This window comes from Papaver somniferum, chromosome 11 (genome assembly GCF_003573695.1).
Source record: "Papaver somniferum cultivar HN1 chromosome 11, ASM357369v1, whole genome shotgun sequence".
NCBI lineage: Eukaryota > Viridiplantae > Streptophyta > Magnoliopsida > Ranunculales > Papaveraceae > Papaver > Papaver somniferum.
In genome coordinates, this window is record NC_039368.1 from 10916248 (window position 1) to 10927243 (window position 10996).

At 38.6% G+C, this 10996-nt stretch overlaps 1 long non-coding RNA gene across 2 annotated transcripts; it reads left to right on the plus strand.

The window, feature by feature from the left end:
• Window positions 1-9176: 9176 nt before the first annotated feature.
• LOC113321059 lies at window positions 9177-10167 on the plus strand. 2 transcript variants are annotated; one of them, XR_003346444.1, is made up of 3 exons: window positions 9177-9298; window positions 9393-9616; window positions 9822-10167. It is a non-coding gene; the product is annotated as an uncharacterized LOC113321059 (long non-coding RNA). The 2 variants fall into 2 exon arrangements; XR_003346445.1 differs by having other exon boundaries at window positions 9469-9616.
• Window positions 10168-10996: the final 829 nt, after the last annotated feature.

Consider the following 10996-nt stretch of genomic DNA (forward strand, 5'->3'; position numbering starts at 1 on the left):
GGACATCTCATACAGCTATAAATGTTGTATATCTTGCATTTAGAAGATTATTTAGTGTCCAGACATGTTTAATTGTCCAGTCTAATTAATATCTTTATATATAGTTGAGCTGACGGACAGTAGAAGAGACCATTAGTTTGACGAGGTGCCTACTAAAAAGTTAAGGTGGAAATTGAAAGATGGGAGAAGAAGTATTTGTTTGGTTGGTTAACAGATCATTATTTACTATCACATCAGATGGTTTGGTTCCGTTTACTTAAGATGGTGTTTGCTTGTTTGCCTCCAAAGAAATATGACAAGTGACAACTACCATTACAAAAATACAAAAAAAATCTAACACGAGTGGACAGCATAAACTGGTATCTGAAGACTTAAGTTTTGAACACTATATATGTCTAACAAATCTAATAGGGATCTCTAAATAGTTTTGTTGCTGGGTTGTTGAAACACACAATGGCTTAGTGACTAGTGGACTACTTGATGGAAGCTGAAGAGATGAAGATCTTATCTCGTTAGTCACATGGGTTTGCTTCCACACTAATAATCAACTCTTTGTGTTTTCACGAACTGCTTAAAGTAAGTTGTACTCTAGTGGTTTTAACACTGTATATGGTCTATCATTAATTGGTGAGAGACCTTAAACCACCACATGTTCCATATCTATCATACACAAACTCAGTCAGGGGTCCATTAGCTTGTCTTCTTGATACCCGTGGTTTTTTGATCGGCTGAGATGAAGTCGCAAGGACCAAGGAAAGAACAAAAAAAAGCTACAATTATGTCCAATATATAAGGTGGATTGAAGAATTACGAGGTCCAATATACAATTATGTTGTCAAGCTTATAGCATTGGAGAAAGAAGGGAAGAGCTAGCCCAAGTAAAGGACTTCAGCTTTACTTCCACAATGATCGCTTCAGGAGATCTTTCCTTGTTGTGGAAAATCCTTCCATGGATATTAAAAATAATTGATGGCCAATTTTAAACTGAATATGATCACTTAATCTAAAATGTTGAAGCAAAAAATAACGGTCAGTTGAAAATGTATAAATTCTGCTAATTTTTGTATTGTCAATTTGTACAAGAGATTAACATGACCCTATTTTACAAAATTATGAGAGACTTTCTCTGCACATAATTACAAGTTATTTAATTGACACATAAGATTCAAAAACATTTCTTCGTTGCAAGGAATCGTTAGACCTCCCATTGGATAATCAAACCCAAATTCCTCTCCTGCTTGGTTTAGAAGTTCTTGGATACAAACATGACTCAAATATGATATCGGAACTACAAATCTCTTCTTGAATTGAAACTCTCCAACGTAAACTGCAAAATGTCCTTTGGGGATCACCATCTCATCATTCTTTCCTCTAGAAAATGATCGTCCGAGAATTTTTGAAGTCAAATTGAAACCCATATCTTTTGCTTAATAAGGGAAAAATAAAAGGTAGATGAACACTATGTTGTGGATGTACACTTGATTGAACAATCTTAGAGAAAGAGGTTTAATATGCGAAAACTTTGTTGTTTTGGTTGTTTGAGTCCTTGAAATATGTATTTGTATATATAGAGGAGACGATAGACAGCAGTAGAGACCATTATTTTGGTCGAGGTGCCTACCAAAAAGTTAAGGTGGAAATGAGAGGAGGGGAGATGACAGATTTGTGTATGTCATAGATCAATATGTATACTATCACATGGTTTGGTTCTTCATACCTAATTAAGATGACTGTTTGTTTGTTTGCTTCCAAAGAAATATGACCAGTTATTCCCTACCAAAAGCTTAAATGAGAAGAGGGGGAGACGGACAACTCATCCAACTTTTAATACGATAATAATGAAAAGAGTGGTGAAGCAACATTTGCTTGGGTATAACAATTTGGCCTAATCACATGGTTTTGCCTCCTTTGTAGTACTCCATGTGTGGTCAAGTAAGTAGTTGCAGACTGCAGTCGTATATATGTATTATTATGTTTCAACATATTATGCCCTTACCAAACTTGGAAGTATAATTCGAGATATTAAGATCCAAGTTTATCTTTGGGCAGAGTCAAATACTAGCATGTTGGATTTAACGACTAACATGGTGATAGCTTTATGGGATTCGTATTTCCATCGGCCGCTTTGATTTGGATACGAAACGTTTGGTGTATGGTTTGTTTATTAAATTCTTTTGGCACTTTGTTTCTTTGTTTTGGGTGATCGTTTCCAAACTCGATCTCCCTTTTTTGGATCGGTTGTATTTATTGGGTTGAGGTACCCCTTAAATACCTATTTTTCAATGAATTTTTTCCTTTTGACCAATCAAAAAACTAAACATATGATGCCCTTACCATTTGGGGATGTTGGAAGTTAAACCAAGATATGGTGATTTGGTTTTGGATCAACAATTATAGTTGACACAGTATGAAGAAGACAACATGGATCAACAACTGTAGTTCACGCAATCAGGAAGAATCAACAAGAAAAGTTGACACAGCGTGTCATATTTGGAAATCGAGTTTACGTGAGAAGAAAGGTGTTTGAGTTCTAGAGAGTTCTATTTAGAGTTTGCTTTATGTTAGGAAAGTGTCTTTGCTTCGAGTTTTATCTTTGTTAGGAAAGTTTGCTTTGAGTGATCATCAAGTTTGTGAGACTATAAGTAAGCTATTCAGCCATAAGAATTGTACACCGAATTTTATTATCAATGTTGTCTTTTTATTGCTTCCGCGTGTGCTCTCTCTCTTGCTCGATCCTACATATGGTATCAGAGAAAGGTGAGAGGAAGAGGTAGGAGAGGAGATAGAGTTCAAGAAGATTCATAAGCTTTTTTTTTCGATGTTAGAGAATTGTTTTGAAGGTTATCTTGTTGTTGTATCGCTGTTTTTTTATTTTGAAGGTTCGAGAGTTGTAAAAAAAAAGAGTTTGTAGCTGCTACAACAACATCGAGAACGAGTAAAAGAAGGAAAAAGTTGTTGCCCTAGATTTGATTTCCGGAGAGGATGGTTCTCTGATCGTTAGATGGTGAGATGGAAAAAGGGACGTTCACTGTTTTTCTTTTGATGCTGTTAACGATGAACATGAACAGGTTGATGATGATCGTGATAGTAACCGGAATGCTACTGTATTCATCAAGTCAAGGATGAACAAGGTATAGTACGTAGTCTTGTGATGCTGCTAAAGAGTTTAAAAACCGTGTTAAAAAAAAAAAGAGGATCAAGTTCGACAGGTTAGGTTTAATGGATTGTAAGCTGCTGGATCCATAAGGTGATGTTGTGGGCTTAACAAAAGTTGCGCAACAAGTTGCTGGAAGAAAAAACAATTAGGGTTGAAAACTTGTGAAAGTTCGAGTTATGTTAGAAGAGATTTGCTGCAAAGGTTGACGTGAATCGAAGTCAAAAAGATAGCTGAATCTAGGTCACGAAGACTTGGATATTAGTTTCATCGAGAACAGTCAAGAAGGAAAGGAGATTTGATATTATTATAGTTCGACTTGTTGGTGAGATTTGATCAAGCAGTTTCGAGAAGAAGAACTGACGCAGGAAAGGCATGGTCATTGTGAGTCTGAACGAGTTTTAGAAGCCGAGAAATCAGCTGGATATCTTTTCAGAAGGGAAACTTCGTTCTGGAGTTTGCAACTGAGAAGAATTAGAAGTTTAGATAAACAAGCAGGAGTTTGGAGAAGAACAGTTGTTTACGGAAACGGGTTGATCAATTGAAAGGTGCACTGAAGAAGGAAACAGAGAAGATGATATTGTTGTGATCAAATCTGAAGGAGAAGTAGCCTGTAGGGATCAATGAAGACTGATGCCGTTTGAACGAGATGCTGCTACTGAGAAGGAAAAATATAGCAGTAATAAGGCAAGGCGAAAGTTGACGTTGTAGTTTTGATCGTGTGGTCGTTGGCATGATGGAAATCCAAAAAACATGGGTATATGGCTCAATTATGTCGAGATCATATTAAACAGAGATTTGTTCGAAGTTTGGTAAGGGTTCGGAGCTATAAAAAAAAGTGGGAAAGTGCTATTGAAAGTTTGTAACAGTTTGGGTGTTACAAAGGTTAAAGTCACAGTTGAAGGAGATTGTTACAGATGAAAAAAAGTGTTACTAAAGAATTGTTACAAAATCTTAACAGAAAAAAGAAGCGTGATATAGGGTAGGTGACAGTAAAAAGGTGTGACAGTTTCTGTCAGAAATGTTGCAGAAAACAGTTTTTTGTGTATGTTGATGATTGTTGAGGTAGTTTAAGAAAGGGTTGTTGTGGAAGAGCATTGGTTGATTTTAGAAGGTGAAGAAGCTTTGGGTGAGAGGTTGATTCGAAGGGTTCAGTCATGGATTCGAAATAGATGCAATAGGATTAAAGTTGGTACTGCAGTCAGATGATTGCTACAGTTTGATGGAGGTCAAAGCTGGTATTGCAGTCAGAATTAGTACAATTTGATTAAGTTGATCGAATTCAGAGACTTAGAATGACAATGAATGTTGGGTGGATATGTTTGAGCTTAAGGTAGGATGTTGAAGTTTAAGCTCAAACATGTTAAGCTTAAGTGTGGTTGAAGAGTTTGTGGCAGAAACTTGGAAGACCTGCAAAGTGTGGCAGACTTTGTGATAGTTATTGCTTGTGGATGAAGCGTAACAAGAGAAAGATTGTGAGAGAATCATAAAAAAACTAAAGAAGAAGAAACAACAGTAAGGTTGTGAAGATGATGAGAGAGTGAAGAAAAGAGAAGTAATAACCAAGGGTGATGTGTGAGAGAGAACGACAATAGTAGGTGAAAATCCCATGAGTTGTGATCGTGATGATAAAGCAACGTATGCTTGAGAAGAGACGTCACATAGTGTGCTCGTGAATAGTGAAGCAATCCCATGTAGGAATTTGAATAGAGAAGTGAAGCAAGTCCAATGTGGAATTTGAAGAGTATGGAAATCCTGCAACTGAAGTAGGTAAACAAGAAATGAAGTTGAGATACAATGCTTGGTGATGAGTCATATAATTTGGTTTCGGGTTTGTTAAGGATATCTTGGGTTAAGGGAGGATGTTGGAAGTTAAACCAAGATATGGTGATTTGGTTTTGGATCAACAATTATAGTTGACACAATATGAAGAAGACAACTTGGATCAACAACTGTAGTTGACGCAGTTAGGAAGGATCAAAAAGAAAAGTTGACACAGCGTGTCATATTTGGAAATCGGGTTTACTTGAGAAGAGAGGTGTTTGAATTCTATAGAGTTCTATTTAAAGTTTTTTTTATGTTAGGAAAGTGTCTTTGTTTATAGTTTTATCTTTGTTAGGAAAGTTTGCTTTGAGTGATCATCAAGTTTGTGAGCCTATAAATAGGTTATTGAGCCATAATAATTCGGTGTACCGAATTTGATTATCAATGTAGTCTTTTTATTTCTTCCGCGTGTGCTCTCCTCTCTCTTGCTTGATCCTACATACGGTATCAGAGCAAGGTGAGAGGAAGAGGGAAGAGAGGAGATAGAGTTCGAGAAGATTCATAAATTTTTTTTTCGATGTTAGAGAATTATTTTGAAGGTTGTCTTGTTGTTGTGTCGCTGTTATTTTTTTTTTGAAGGTTCGAGAGTTATAAAAAAAAGAGAGTTTGTTGCTGCTACAACAACATCGAGAACGAGTAAAAGAAGGAAAAAGTTGCTGCCCTAGATTTGATTTCCGGAGACGATGGTTCTGCTGATAGTGAGATGGTGAGATGGAAAAAGGGACGTTCACCGTTTTTCTTTTGATGCTGTTAACGATGAACATGAACAAGTTGATGATGATCGTGATAGTAACCGGAATGCTACTGTATTCATCAAGTCAAGGATGAACAAGGTATAGTAAGTAGTCTTGTTCTGCTGCTAAAGAGTTTAATAATATAAGTAATATGTGATCATTACTTAATTAAAAAATGGATGCAAAGAGTGCATGTATAAGTGAACTTATGTAGTTAAACCCAGCATATCGAAATGTCAAATGGTTTAGCTATCTTGGTAAAGCTATTATTATATGTACTGTTTTTGATGGTGGATTGAAAACTTATGAATTCCAAATTTTAGCTATTCAAAAATTTTAGTAGATACTTTTAAGATAGCTAATAAGAAGCTAACCCTTATGTGAAAAGTTTTAACCATATGTTGATGGTGGTTTTTAGTTTAGGGTTAAAATCGTAAAACCTTACATCTGACATGACGTCACTACAACTACTAGCGTATTTATTGAATCATTCAACATACCTACGTAAGAATTACCAGGGTACCTTTTTTTTATATACATGTGTCATGTTCCACGGCAGAACCCTTAGTATTGACCGACATCATCTTGGTACATACCAAATCCTAATTCTCATGCTACCACGCCAAGGCATGCCAACCATGCCAGCCGCACCACTGTGCCAATAGCAAACCATGCCAGACACATCTCTGCGCCAAGGCATGCCAACCATGCCATCCGCACCACTATGCCAATGGCAAACCATGTCAGCCACATCTCCGCGCCAAGGCATGCCAACCATGCCAGCCACATCTCCGCGCCAAGGAATGGCAACCATGCCAGCCGCATCACTGTGCCAATGGAAAACCATGCCAGCCACATCTCCGCGCCAAGGCATGCCAACCATGCCATCCTCACCACTGTGCCCATGGAAAACCATCCCGGCCACGTATACCGCGCCAAGGCATGCCAACCATGCTAGACGCACCATGCGCCAATGGCATGCCAAACCGTTGGCCCCACCATGCCAAGCCAACTGCACCTTGCCTTGGCCCCAACCATGCTAGCCGCACCATGCGCCAATGGCATGCCAAACCCTTGGCCCCACCATGCCAAGCCAGTCGCGCCTTGCCTTGGCCCCAACCATGCTAGCCGTATTATGCACCAATGGCATGCCAAACCCTTGGCCCAACCATGTCAATCCAACCCCACCTTTCCTTGGCCCTAACCACGCTAGCCGCACTATGCGCCAATGGCATGCCAAACCCTTGGCCCCACCATGCCAAGCAAACAGCGCCTTGCCTTGGCCCCAACCATGCTAGCCGCACCATGCGCCAATGGCATGCCAAACCTTGGCCCCACCATGCCAAGCCAACCGCACCTTGCCTTGGCCCCACCATGCCAAGTCGTCCGTACCAAACCCTTGGCCCCACTATGCCAAGCCTTCCGCGCCATGGGCCTTAGCCCCACCATGCCGGCCTTCCCTATGCGGCTACCAAAACGAAGGTGTGCGACGATCAACGGCCACCCTTCCATATTAGATGCAAATCCTAGTCGTCCAAGGTCGTCAAACAACGCATGGTAACCTTTGGCCCAAAACCCTAGTTTTGACCACGCCAAACCGCGACAAGGAATGACATGCCACATGTGCCAATGGCATGACAACCACTTTGCCGCTCCATACCATGTCGGCCTTCCCCATGTGGCTACCAAAACGAAGGCGTGCGACGATCAACGACCATCCTTCCATCCTAGATGCAAATCCTAGCCGTCCAAGGTCGCCAAACAACGCATGGTAACCTTTGGCCCTAGTTAACTCCGGGACTTCGTATATTTTTGTTCCTTCTAGTGGTATTGGGTGGCACGAGAGCCAGTTATGAAGCATATTACTGCTAGCGGTTTGGGTATAAAAACATCTCACTTTGATGACGCATTCAGTTGGGACTCCCTATTTATGTGGCTACGCCATATTTATGTATTTTGTAACCTTGTTTCCCTTCGCACATTCTCATTTATTGTATAAATACAAGAACGCCACATTTTCCACCAGGAAAAGTATGTGTGGCATGCTGCATGGCTTACAAAAACATCTCACTTTGATGACAAAAGGGCATTCAGTGGCATTGGCTTGTAGATTAGCCTTCAGATTATGCCAAGTTATATATGTTGGAAATTTAAGGCAATGGATGCTATAAATACGAGTAGAACTTGATCGAGGCGTGAACATGTTACTATCTTTAAGAATAGATTTCGCCTCTCAAGATGCAATGCGATCTAACGGCGTCTATTCCCCAGGGTTCAACGATCACAATCCGATTAGAGTGCACTCTCTGAAACTGGATTCGAATGAACAAAATGAAGTATGTTTTATTGGCAATCAAAGTGTCACAATAGTGGTGCCGATTTAGAGAGAACGAATGAGACAAATTGCTCCTTTCCCATATTATAGTTGAGAAGTCTCACTGTTTATATAGGAGTTCAACAGATTTTGAATCGATGTGTCTCTTAGGATTAAAACCCAACTACACATCTGTTCATTATTATGCAACGGTTGTCTTTAGTGTTAACCAATAACCACAACTCGTCACCAAATGGTGCAATTCTCTTTATCACTCTTCTCTGTAACCAACCGATTCTACCTATTTGAACGGTAGGGAATGATGTTTATCACATTACAGTATGTATTTGAAACACATGAGTAAATCTCCAACAATATATATAGTTCTTTTCATGCTTAGTAATTTATGCAGCATGGGGAGGATGGAAACTTACAGAGAAAATAGAGTTTTGGGGCATATATATGGTATATATGCTCAGCCTCTGACCTCTGAACAAAATATTGGGAATTCAAAACAATGGGGTATTTGCACTCCGTTCTTTTCTTTTTCACAGTGAGTTTTTCTTATTAAAGAAATAAGTTTGTGCACAACTATCGAATCTGAGTTCTGAAGGTCTGTTGCTTAACAGTTAACAACTGCATTTTCTTAAGGCTCCAATTCTGCATGTTTAGTTCCAAAATGGAATAATTTTTTTCCCAGGTGCGATAAATAATTTGATGAAGTTGTGTGAATCTCTCAGTATTGTCAGCTGCATTACCTTAAAACTGTAATGAGGGGAGATACTTCTGAAATGAAGAATAAATATTCGTAGAAAATGAGAGGAACTTCCTCACATAAATCAAATGTTGGCTTACAACCATGCGAGTCTCAGGAGACACTATCTCTGTCAGGCCTCTCCAATACCCACACGATAAATTCACCCCCAACCTCTGCTTCAGATCTCTATTACTCTTTCTACTTAGGGAAAATCCAAAGATATCGGGCAATCATGGCTTGAACAGATTGTACACTGTGGTAAGCAGAGTATGGGCTTATAGGAACGTATGGGCTTTTCTCATTAACGGGCCTTAGCAAACCTGATCCTACAAAAGATTTTTTTCCCATTATAAAAACAAGTTACACCGGCACGCAGAAACGCGCAAATTATTCTCTCACGCTCGCTCTGCTCTATCACATAATACCACTTCTGCAGCTCCCTGCGAATAATCAAACCACTTCTGCAGCTCCCTGCGAACAATCAAACCAGCGTCGCAACCGCAAACCACCAAAAGGTAATTTGAGGTTTAATGAGCTGATTTTGATACTATTTCGGTTTCATCTCAATAATTATGTGTGTGAATTAGGTTTTTCCCGTTTTGATCTTAGGTTTCGAAATTTGTTGGATGATTCGGAGTGGTGTTTAGTGAGAGATAATACTGAACGTTTGAATTGTTGCAAGCAGCAGCAGGTTAGGTACTCTCAATTTCCTCAAATGGCTAGTATCCATGATGAGCCGGAAATTTCTCCCAAGGAAGCCACTAGTGCCAATAAGGAAGCTAATGGAGTGGAGGTGTGTTACTAGCTAATTCATCAGCTTTGATTATTTACAGGTAACTAGACGCAATCATTTTCTTTAATACGAACGAATGAATTATATTTTCCATTAGTTTGTTAGGAATGAATGAATCATACGAGTATTGAGTGTTATCATTATTTCCGTAATCAGCTAACTTAGATTCAGCTTGTTTTCTCATCTGTAATTACTCATATACTTATTTATTTATACTGACATTCCCCTTGGAATTCATAATTCAGGGTAAAACTGTTTGAAAATGTTTAAAGTCCATTCCCTGTTGCCTCGTGAAGGAAAGGTAGTTATGCACCAGTCTTCTCTCATTTGGCAGAAGTCTGCTCTAGTTTCTTTTTTGTCCCATTCAAATTCTTTTGTACATACTGTAATCTGGATATTTCTAACGCAGAGAGTCCGTTTTGGTTCATTATCAGTATTCAATTCAGTCTCGTGTTTAACTATTTTCTACCGAATGTATGCATCACATGCTTTTGTGATTGGCGTAAGGATGGATCTTAATCCATCACAAACTGTTATTGGTTGCGGTCCTTGATCTTTAACGTTACAATATTTTACATACATCTTTAAATATATGTTAGCATCGCCAGTGGCAGAGCCAGGCCACGGTTTTTTATTTGAAATGATATTTGTTCCCAATAATTTTGGGTTTGGATGGATTATTTATGGATCCTAAAAAATTAGTACAAGAACTTTACACAATAAGAACACTTAATTAAAGATCGACAAGGAATTACTATCATTTGATTGATTAATATGTTCTAACTAAATTTGGTATTTCAATATCATAAATTTGTACAAGATATTAACACGACCCTATATTACAAAAAAATTGAGAAGGTTTCTCTGCCCTTGATTACAAGTCACTCAATTGGGATGTAAGATTCATAAACGTTTCTTCGCTACAAGGAATCGTAACACCTCCCATTGGATAATCAAATCCAAATTCTTCTCCTGCTTGGTTTAGAAGTTCTTGGATACAAATTTGATTCAAAAACGATATTGGAACTACGAATCTCTTCTTGAATTGAGTCTCTCCAACGTAAACAGCAAAATGTCCCTTGGGAATCACCATCTCATCATTCTTTCCTTTAGAAAATGATCGTCGGAGAATTTTTGAAGCCAAATTGAAACCCATATCTTCTGCTTAAAAGAGAACTAGGAAAATTAGGTTATCTGGACGTACAATTAATTAAACGATGTCAGAGAAAGAGGTTTAAGATGTGAAAATTTTACTGTTTTGGTTGTATAATTTCTTGAATGTGTTTACGTATATATAGTTGAGATGGTAGACAGTAGAAGAAACCATTATTTTGGTAAGAGGCCTACCTAAAAGTTGTGGTTTAAATTGGAAGATGGGAGAAGAAAATATGTGTATAAGGTGGGTTCATAAAACATCATT